Source organism: Castor canadensis, chromosome 3, assembly GCF_047511655.1.
Source record: "Castor canadensis chromosome 3, mCasCan1.hap1v2, whole genome shotgun sequence".
Taxonomy (NCBI): Eukaryota; Metazoa; Chordata; class Mammalia; order Rodentia; family Castoridae; genus Castor; species Castor canadensis.
Genome location: NC_133388.1, coordinates 107,804,489 through 107,816,485, shown reverse-complemented (window position 1 = coordinate 107,816,485; position 11,997 = coordinate 107,804,489).

Genomic DNA, 11,997 nt, shown 5'->3' with positions numbered 1-11,997 from the left:
TAGGCCTATTTGGAACAAAGTGAGCCTATCTCCACCTTAAAGAACCAAAGTGGCAGGAAGTATTCCTTTCAAAACCTAACTCAGTTTTCCCAGGAAACAGTGTTCTAGATGCTGCAATTTCTAACATAGATTTTTTTTTTTTTAGATATTTATGTGTTTCTTCAACTCGGCTGAATAGGTCTATTTGGAAATAAATGAGCCTTCCTCAACCTTGAAAATTCTGATTTGCAGGAAGGATTCCTTTCAAAAATGAACTAAATTCTCAGAGGTAAACAATGTGATAGATTCTGCTGCTTTTTACACACATGGGTTTCTTTTGAGAGACATGTGAGATTCATCAACTCAGGTGTATAGGCCTTCTTGGAACAAAGAGAGGCTATCTCTACCATGGAAAACCCACCTAGCATGAAGTATTCCTTTCAAAAACTAACTCAATTCTCCAAAGGAAACAATATGCTTGATGGTGCAGCTTCTAACAAAGATGATTTTCTTAGGAGAGGTTCATGGGTTTTCCAAGTCAGCTGAATATACCTATTTGGAGCAAACAGAGCCTAACTCCACCTGTAAATCCTAAGTTGCAGAAAAGGATTCCTTTCAAACTCTAGTCAATTCTCACATGGAAACAATGTGCTAGAATCTGCAGCATGTGACATAGATGTTTTCCTAAGGAGAGGTACATGTGTTTCTTCACCTCAGCTGAATTGCCTGTTTGGAACAAAATGAGCCTTTAGGAAAATTATGATGTGCAGGAAGTATTTCTTTCGAAAAGTAACTCAAGTTTACATGGAAGCGATGTGCAAGGTGCTTCAGTTCCTAACACAGATGGCTTTCTTTGGATAGATACGTGTATTTCTTCAACTCAGGTGAAGAAGCCTTTTGGGAGCAAACCGAGCCTATCTCCCCTTGAAATACCTAAGTTTCCTTCCAAAATCTAACTCAATTCTCACAGGGAAGAAATGTGCTACATGCTGCTGCTTCTAACACAAATGGACTTCTTTTCAAAAACAAATGTGTTTCTGAAACTTAGCTGAATAGGCCAACTTGGAAAAAATGAGCCTTTCTGCATCTTCAGAACTATGATTTGCACGATGTACTCCTTTGGAAACTACCTCAATTCTCACAGGGTAGTGCTTACACACGTGATTTTCTTTCAAGATATATATGTGTTTGACCAACTCACCCGTACAGGCCTATTTCTAACAAAGAGAGCCTGTCAATGCATTGGAAAACCCACATAGCAGGAAGTATTCCTTTCAAAACTAGCTCATATCTCACAGGGAAACAATGTGCTTGAACTTGCATCTGCTAACATAAATGGTTTCCTTTGGAGAGATACATGGGTTGCTTGAACTCAGCTGCATACACCTATTTGGAGCAAAGAGAGCCTATGTCCACCTTCAATCAGCTAAGTGGCAGGAAGTCTTCCTTTCAAAAACGAACTAAATTCTCACAGGGAAACAATGTGCTAGATGCTCCTTCTTGTAACACACATGGTTTTCTGTCGAGAGATATATTTGTTTCTTCAACGTAGTTGAACAGGCCTATTTAAAAAAAATGAGCTTTTCTCCACCTTGAAACTTCTGATTTGTAGTGAGTATTCATTCAAAAACTAAGTCAATATTAACAGGGAGACAATGTGCAGGAGGCTCGAGCTTCTAACAAAGATCATTTTCTTTCACGAGATCCATGTCTTTCTTCACCTTAGTTGAATTGGTCTTTTTGGAACCAAATGAGCCTTTCTCCACCTTGAAAAGTGCAATTTACACGAAGTATTCCTACTAAAACATACTCAATTCTCACTGAGAAACAAATTGCCAGATGCCCCTCCTTCTCAATAGTGGTTATCATTCCTGATATACATGTGTTTCACCTTAGCTGAATAGGCCAATTTGGAACAAAGTGAGCCTTACACTACCTTGAAAACTATGATAAGCAGGAAGTATTCCTTTCAAAAACTACTTCTACTTTTGCACAGAAACAATGTGGTAGATGCTGCAGCTTCTAACATAGATGGTTTTCCTTGCAGTGATGCATGTGTTCTTTAACTCAGCCTAATACGCCTAATTGGAACAAAGAGATCTGCTCTCCACCTTGAAAAACCGAAGTTGCAAGAAGGATTCCTTCGAAAAACGAACTCAATTTTAACAGGGAAATAATGTGCTAGATGCTGTAGCTTCTAACATAGATGGTTTTCTTTTGGGGAGATATATGAGTTTCTTCAACTCAGCCAAATAGGCCTATCAGGAGCAGAAAGGGCCAATCTCCACCAGAAACACCTAAGTTGAAGGAAGTATTGCTGTCAAAAACGAATTCAATTCTCACAGGGAAACAATGTGCTAGATGCTCCTGCTTCTAACACAGATTGTCTTTTTACAAAGGATTCATTTGTTTCTTCAAATTTGTTGAAGAGGCCTATTTGGAACAAATGAGCCTTTCTCCACCTTGAACAGTATGATTTGCAGGAAGTATTCCTTTCAAAAACTAAATGAATTCTGACAGGGAAACAATGTGCCAGATGTTCCTGCTTCTAACTCAGATGGTTTTATTTTGAGAGATATATGTGTTTCTTCAACTCAGCTGAATAGGCCTATTTGTAGGAAACAGAGCTTATCTCCACCTTGAAACACCCAAGTTGCAGGAAATAGTCCTTTAGAAACTAACTCAATGCTCACTGGGTAACAATGTGCTGGTATGTGCAGCTTCTAACATAAATAGATTTTTTGGAGAGATACTTGTGTTTCTTCAACTCAGGTGAAAAGCTGTATTTTGAGCAAACAGACATACCACCACGTTGAGCAACCTATTGGAGGAAGATTTCCTTTCCAAACTAACTCAAATCTCACAGGGAACAATGTACTCTATGCTCCTTCAATTAACACAGATGGTCAACTTTTGAGAGATACCTGTGTTTCTTCACCTTATCTGAGTAGGCTTGTTGGGAAAAAATGAACCATTGTCCACCTTGAAATTATGATTTGAAGGAAGTATTCCTTTGAAACACTAACTCAGCACTCACAGGGAAACAATGCAGTATGTGCTGCAGCTTCTAACATAGATGGTTTTCTTTGGAGATCTACAGGTGTTTTTTCAACTCAGCTGAATAGGCCTATTTGGAGCAAACAGAGCCTATCTCCACGTTGAAAAACCAAAGTTGCAGGAAGTACTCTTTTCAAAAACGAATTCAATTCTCAAAGGGAAACAATGTGCTACGTAATGCCGATTCTAGCTCAGATGCTTTTCTTTTTTGTCATACGTGTGTTTCTTCACCTTAGCTGAATAGTGGAATTTGGAATAAAAGAGCTTTTCTCCACCTTGAAAATTTTGATGTGCAGGAAGTATTCCTTTCAAAAACGAACTAAATTCTCACAGGGAGAAAATGTGCTAAGTACTGCAGGTTCGAACATAGATGGTGTTGTTTGGAGAGGTATATGTGCTGCATAACTCACCTGAAGAACCCTACTTGGAACAAAATGATCCTCTCTCCACTTTGAAAACTGTGAATAGGAGGAATTTTTCCTTCCAAAAACTAACTCTATTGTCACAGGGAAATAATGTGCTAGACGCTGCAGCTTCTCACATAGATGGCTTTCTTTGGAGAGAAAGGGAAGTTTCTTCAACTCAACTGAATAGGCCTATTTGGAGTAAAGAGAGCCTATGTCCACCTTGAAACACCTAAGCTGCAGGAAGTATTCCTTTTAAAAACTAACTCATTTGAACATGGAAGCAATATCCTAGTCCTGCTTCAAACACAGGTAGTTATTTTTGAGAGATTTATGTTTATCTTCAACTTGGCTGCATAGTTCTGTTTGAACCAAAGGAGCATTTCTGCAGCTTGAAAATTCTGTCTTGCAGAAATTGTTCCTTTCAAAAACTAACTCAATTGTCACTGGGAACAAAATGCTAGATGCTACTGCTTCTAACACATATCATTTTCTTTTGAAAGATACATGTGTTTCATCAACTCACCTGAATACACCTATTTGGAACAAAGAGAGCCTACCTCCACCTTTAAAAACAAAAGTTGCAGGAAGTATTCCTTTCCAAAGCAAAGTTTATTCTCACGTGGAAATAATGTGCTACATACTGCAGGTACTAACCTAGATGATTTTGTTAGGAGAGGTACATGTGCTACTTCAAAGTAACTGAATAGGCCTACTTGGAACAAAATGAGCCTTTCTTAATCTCGAAAACGATGATTAGCAGGAATTGCTCCTTTCAAACACTAACTCACTTCTCACAGGGAAAGAATGTGGTAAATATTGCAGCTTCTGACATAGACGGTTTTCTTTGGGGAGTTAATGGGGTTTCTTCAACTTAGCTGAGTAGGCCCACTTGGAATACATTGTGCCTTTCTCAGCCCTGAAAATTGTGGTTTGAAAGAAGTATTCCTTTGAAAAACTAACTCAATTCTCACAGGGAGATATTGTGCTAGATGCTGGAGCTTCTAACATGCAGTTATTTCATTGGAGAGATACATGTGTTACTTCAACTCAGCTGATTAGGCCTATTTGTAGCCAATAGAGACTATCTCCACCTTGAAACACCTAAGTTACAGGAAGTATTCCTTTTAAACACTAACTCAATTTTAACAGGGAAACAATGTGCTAGAGGCTCCTGCTTCTAACACACATGCGTTTCTTTGGAGAGATACATAAGCTTCATCAACTTAGCTGAATAGGCCTACCTGGAACAAAATGAGCCTTTCTCCACGTGTAGAACTTTGATTTGTAGAAAGTACTCCTTTGAAAACTAACTTTATTCTCACAGGGAAAGAATGTTCTAGATGCTCCTGCTTCTAAGACCGTTGGTTTTCTTTTGAGAGATACGTGTGTTCCTTCAACTTACTGAAATGGCCTATATGGAACAAAATGAACCTTTCTGAACCTTGAAAATTCTGTTTTGCTGGCAGTATTTCTTTCAAAACCTAACTCTATTCACACAGGTGAACAACATGGTAGATGCTAGTGCTTCTAACTCAAATGGCTTTCTTTCTAGAGGTACATGTGTTTCCTCAACTCAGCTGAATAGGCCTATTTGGAACAAAGTGAGCCTATCTCCACCTTAAAGAACCAAAGTGGCAGGAAGTATTCCTTTCAAAACCTAACTCAGTTTTCCCAGGAAACAGTGTTCTAGATGCTGCAATTTCTAACATAGATTTTTTTTTTTTTAGATATTTATGTGTTTCTTCAACTCGGCTGAATAGGTCTATTTGGAAATAAATGAGCCTTCCTCAACCTTGAAAATTCTGATTTGCAGGAAGGATTCCTTTCAAAAATGAACTAAATTCTCAGAGGTAAACAATGTGATAGATTCTGCTGCTTTTTACACACATGGGTTTCTTTTGAGAGACATGTGAGATTCATCAACTCAGGTGTATAGGCCTTCTTGGAACAAAGAGAGGCTATCTCTACCATGGAAAACCCACCTAGCATGAAGTATTCCTTTCAAAAACTAACTCAATTCTCCAAAGGAAACAATATGCTTGATGGTGCAGCTTCTAACAAAGATGATTTTCTTAGGAGAGGTTCATGGGTTTTCCAAGTCAGCTGAATATACCTATTTGGAGCAAACAGAGCCTAACTCCACCTGTAAATCCTAAGTTGCAGAAAAGGATTCCTTTCAAACTCTAGTCAATTCTCACATGGAAACAATGTGCTAGAATCTGCAGCATGTGACATAGATGTTTTCCTAAGGAGAGGTACATGTGTTTCTTCACCTCAGCTGAATTGCCTGTTTGGAACAAAATGAGCCTTTAGGAAAATTATGATGTGCAGGAAGTATTTCTTTCGAAAAGTAACTCAAGTTTACATGGAAGCGATGTGCAAGGTGCTTCAGTTCCTAACACAGATGGCTTTCTTTGGATAGATACGTGTATTTCTTCAACTCAGGTGAAGAAGCCTTTTGGGAGCAAACCGAGCCTATCTCCCCTTGAAATACCTAAGTTTCCTTCCAAAATCTAACTCAATTCTCACAGGGAAGAAATGTGCTACATGCTGCTGCTTCTAACACAAATGGACTTCTTTTCAAAAACAAATGTGTTTCTGAAACTTAGCTGAATAGGCCAACTTGGAAAAAATGAGCCTTTCTGCATCTTCAGAACTATGATTTGCACGATGTACTCCTTTGGAAACTACCTCAATTCTCACAGGGTAGTGCTTACACACGTGATTTTCTTTCAAGATATATATGTGTTTGACCAACTCACCCGTACAGGCCTATTTCTAACAAAGAGAGCCTGTCAATGCATTGGAAAACCCACATAGCAGGAAGTATTCCTTTCAAAACTAGCTCATATCTCACAGGGAAACAATGTGCTTGAACTTGCATCTGCTAACATAAATGGTTTCCTTTGGAGAGATACATGGGTTGCTTGAACTCAGCTGCATACACCTATTTGGAGCAAAGAGAGCCTATGTCCACCTTCAATCAGCTAAGTGGCAGGAAGTCTTCCTTTCAAAAACGAACTAAATTCTCACAGGGAAACAATGTGCTAGATGCTCCTTCTTGTAACACACATGGTTTTCTGTCGAGAGATATATTTGTTTCTTCAACGTAGTTGAACAGGCCTATTTAAAAAAAATGAGCTTTTCTCCACCTTGAAACTTCTGATTTGTAGTGAGTATTCATTCAAAAACTAAGTCAATATTAACAGGGAGACAATGTGCAGGAGGCTCGAGCTTCTAACAAAGATCATTTTCTTTCACGAGATCCATGTCTTTCTTCACCTTAGTTGAATTGGTCTTTTTGGAACCAAATGAGCCTTTCTCCACCTTGAAAAGTGCAATTTACACGAAGTATTCCTACTAAAACATACTCAATTCTCACTGAGAAACAAATTGCCAGATGCCCCTCCTTCTCAATAGTGGTTATCATTCCTGATATACATGTGTTTCACCTTAGCTGAATAGGCCAATTTGGAACAAAGTGAGCCTTACACTACCTTGAAAACTATGATAAGCAGGAAGTATTCCTTTCAAAAACTACTTCTACTTTTGCACAGAAACAATGTGGTAGATGCTGCAGCTTCTAACATAGATGGTTTTCCTTGCAGTGATGCATGTGTTCTTTAACTCAGCCTAATACGCCTAATTGGAACAAAGAGATCTGCTCTCCACCTTGAAAAACCGAAGTTGCAAGAAGGATTCCTTCGAAAAACGAACTCAATTTTAACAGGGAAATAATGTGCTAGATGCTGTAGCTTCTAACATAGATGGTTTTCTTTTGGGGAGATATATGAGTTTCTTCAACTCAGCCAAATAGGCCTATCAGGAGCAGAAAGGGCCAATCTCCACCAGAAACACCTAAGTTGAAGGAAGTATTGCTGTCAAAAACAAATTCAATTCTCACAGGGAAACAATGTGCTAGATGCTCCTGCTTCTAACACAGATTGTCTTTTTACAAAGGATTCATTTGTTTCTTCAAATTTGTTGAAGAGGCCTATTTGGAACAAATGAGCCTTTCTCCACCTTGAACAGTATGATTTGCAGGAAGTATTCCTTTCAAAAACTAAATGAATTCTGACAGGGAAACAATGTGCCAGATGTTCCTGCTTCTAACTCAGATGGTTTTATTTTGAGAGATATATGTGTTTCTTCAACTCAGCTGAATAGGCCTATTTGTAGGAAACAGAGCTTATCTCCACCTTGAAACACCCAAGTTGCAGGAAATAGTCCTTTAGAAACTAACTCAATGCTCACTGGGTAACAATGTGCTGGTATGTGCAGCTTCTAACATAAATAGATTTTTTGGAGAGATACTTGTGTTTCTTCAACTCAGGTGAAAAGCTGTATTTTGAGCAAACAGACATACCACCACGTTGAGCAACCTATTGGAGGAAGATTTCCTTTCCAAACTAACTCAAATCTCACAGGGAACAATGTACTCTATGCTCCTTCAATTAACACAGATGGTCAACTTTTGAGAGATACCTGTGTTTCTTCACCTTATCTGAGTAGGCTTGTTGGGAAAAAATGAACCATTGTCCACCTTGAAATTATGATTTGAAGGAAGTATTCCTTTGAAACACTAACTCAGCACTCACAGGGAAACAATGCAGTATGTGCTGCAGCTTCTAACATAGATGGTTTTCTTTGGAGATCTACAGGTGTTTTTTCAACTCAGCTGAATAGGCCTATTTGGAGCAAACAGAGCCTATCTCCACGTTGAAAAACCAAAGTTGCAGGAAGTACTCTTTTCAAAAACGAATTCAATTCTCAAAGGGAAACAATGTGCTACGCAATGCCGATTCTAGCTCAGATGCTTTTCTTTTTTGTCATACGTGTGTTTCTTCACCTTAGCTGAATAGTGGAATTTGGAATAAAAGAGCTTTTCTCCACCTTGAAAATTTTGATGTGCAGGAAGTATTCCTTTCAAAAACGAACTAAATTCTCACAGGGAGAAAATGTGCTAAGTACTGCAGGTTCGAACATAGATGGTGTTGTTTGGAGAGGTATATGTGCTGCATAACTCACCTGAAGAACCCTACTTGGAACAAAATGATCCTCTCTCCACTTTGAAAACTGTGAATAGGAGGAATTTTTCCTTCCAAAAACTAACTCTATTGTCACAGGGAAATAATGTGCTAGACGCTGCAGCTTCTCACATAGATGGCTTTCTTTGGAGAGAAAGGGAAGTTTCTTCAACTCAACTGAATAGGCCTATTTGGAGTAAAGAGAGCCTATGTCCACCTTGAAACACCTAAGCTGCAGGAAGTATTCCTTTTAAAAACTAACTCATTTGAACATGGAAGCAATATCCTAGTCCTGCTTCAAACACAGGTAGTTATTTTTGAGAGATTTATGTTTATCTTCAACTTGGCTGCATAGTTCTGTTTGAACCAAAGGAGCATTTCTGCAGCTTGAAAATTCTGTCTTGCAGAAATTGTTCCTTTCAAAAACTAACTCAATTGTCACTGGGAACAAAATGCTAGATGCTACTGCTTCTAACACATATCATTTTCTTTTGAAAGATACATGTGTTTCATCAACTCACCTGAATACACCTATTTGGAACAAAGAGAGCCTACCTCCACCTTTAAAAACAAAAGTTGCAGGAAGTATTCCTTTCCAAAGCAAAGTTTATTCTCACGTGGAAATAATGTGCTACATACTGCAGGTACTAACCTAGATGATTTTGTTAGGAGAGGTACATGTGCTACTTCAAAGTAACTGAATAGGCCTACTTGGAACAAAATGAGCCTTTCTTAATCTCGAAAACGATGATTAGCAGGAATTGCTCCTTTCAAACACTAACTCACTTCTCACAGGGAAAGAATGTGGTAAATATTGCAGCTTCTGACATAGACGGTTTTCTTTGGGGAGTTAATGGGGTTTCTTCAACTTAGCTGAGTAGGCCCACTTGGAATACATTGTGCCTTTCTCAGCCCTGAAAATTGTGGTTTGAAAGAAGTATTCCTTTGAAAAACTAACTCAATTCTCACAGGGAGATATTGTGCTAGATGCTGGAGCTTCTAACATGCAGTTATTTCATTGGAGAGATACATGTGTTACTTCAACTCAGCTGATTAGGCCTATTTGTAGCCAATAGAGACTATCTCCACCTTGAAACACCTAAGTTACAGGAAGTATTCCTTTTAAACACTAACTCAATTTTAACAGGGAAACAATGTGCTAGAGGCTCCTGCTTCTAACACACATGCGTTTCTTTGGAGAGATACATAAGCTTCATCAACTTAGCTGAATAGGCCTACCTGGAACAAAATGAGCCTTTCTCCACGTGTAGAACTTTGATTTGTAGAAAGTACTCCTTTGAAAACTAACTTTATTCTCACAGGGAAAGAATGTTCTAGATGCTCCTGCTTCTAAGACCGTTGGTTTTCTTTTGAGAGATACGTGTGTTCCTTCAACTTACTGAAATGGCCTATATGGAACAAAATGAACCTTTCTGAACCTTGAAAATTCTGTTTTGCTGGCAGTATTTCTTTCAAAACCTAACTCTATTCACACAGGTGAACAACATGGTAGATGCTAGTGCTTCTAACTCAAATGGCTTTCTTTCTAGAGGTACATGTGTTTCCTCAACTCAGCTGAATAGGCCTATTTGGAACAAAGTGAGCCTATCTCCACCTTAAAGAACCAAAGTGGCAGGAAGTATTCCTTTCAAAACCTAACTCAGTTTTCCCAGGAAACAGTGTTCTAGATGCTGCAATTTCTAACATAGATTTTTTTTTTTTTAGATATTTATGTGTTTCTTCAACTCGGCTGAATAGGTCTATTTGGAAATAAATGAGCCTTCCTCAACCTTGAAAATTCTGATTTGCAGGAAGGATTCCTTTCAAAAATGAACTAAATTCTCAGAGGTAAACAATGTGATAGATTCTGCTGCTTTTTACACACATGGGTTTCTTTTGAGAGACATGTGAGATTCATCAACTCAGGTGTATAGGCCTTCTTGGAACAAAGAGAGGCTATCTCTACCATGGAAAACCCACCTAGCATGAAGTATTCCTTTCAAAAACTAACTCAATTCTCCAAAGGAAACAATATGCTTGATGGTGCAGCTTCTAACAAAGATGATTTTCTTAGGAGAGGTTCATGGGTTTTCCAAGTCAGCTGAATATACCTATTTGGAGCAAACAGAGCCTAACTCCACCTGTAAATCCTAAGTTGCAGAAAAGGATTCCTTTCAAACTCTAGTCAATTCTCACATGGAAACAATGTGCTAGAATCTGCAGCATGTGACATAGATGTTTTCCTAAGGAGAGGTACATGTGTTTCTTCACCTCAGCTGAATTGCCTGTTTGGAACAAAATGAGCCTTTAGGAAAATTATGATGTGCAGGAAGTATTTCTTTCGAAAAGTAACTCAAGTTTACATGGAAGCGATGTGCAAGGTGCTTCAGTTCCTAACACAGATGGCTTTCTTTGGATAGATACGTGTATTTCTTCAACTCAGGTGAAGAAGCCTTTTGGGAGCAAACCGAGCCTATCTCCCCTTGAAATACCTAAGTTTCCTTCCAAAATCTAACTCAATTCTCACAGGGAAGAAATGTGCTACATGCTGCTGCTTCTAACACAAATGGACTTCTTTTCAAAAACAAATGTGTTTCTGAAACTTAGCTGAATAGGCCAACTTGGAAAAAATGAGCCTTTCTGCATCTTCAGAACTATGATTTGCACGATGTACTCCTTTGGAAACTACCTCAATTCTCACAGGGTAGTGCTTACACACGTGATTTTCTTTCAAGATATATATGTGTTTGACCAACTCACCCGTACAGGCCTATTTCTAACAAAGAGAGCCTGTCAATGCATTGGAAAACCCACATAGCAGGAAGTATTCCTTTCAAAACTAGCTCATATCTCACAGGGAAACAATGTGCTTGAACTTGCATCTGCTAACATAAATGGTTTCCTTTGGAGAGATACATGGGTTGCTTGAACTCAGCTGCATACACCTATTTGGAGCAAAGAGAGCCTATGTCCACCTTCAATCAGCTAAGTGGCAGGAAGTCTTCCTTTCAAAAACGAACTAAATTCTCACAGGGAAACAATGTGCTAGATGCTCCTTCTTGTAACACACATGGTTTTCTGTCGAGAGATATATTTGTTTCTTCAACGTAGTTGAACAGGCCTATTTAAAAAAAATGAGCTTTTCTCCACCTTGAAACTTCTGATTTGTAGTGAGTATTCATTCACAAACTAAGTCAATATTAACAGGGAGACAATGTGCAGGAGGCTCGAGCTTCTAACAAAGATCATTTTCTTTCACGAGATCCATGTCTTTCTTCACCTTAGTTGAATTGGTCTTTTTGGAACCAAATGAGCCTTTCTCCACCTTGAAAAGTGCAATTTACACGAAGTATTCCTACTAAAACATACTCAATTCTCACTGAGAAACAAATTGACAGATGCCCCTCCTTCTCAATAGTGGTTATCATTCCTGATATACATGTGTTTCACCTTAGCTGAATAGGCCAATTTGGAACAAAGTGTGCCTTACACTACCTTGAAAACTATGATAAGCAGGAAGTATTCCT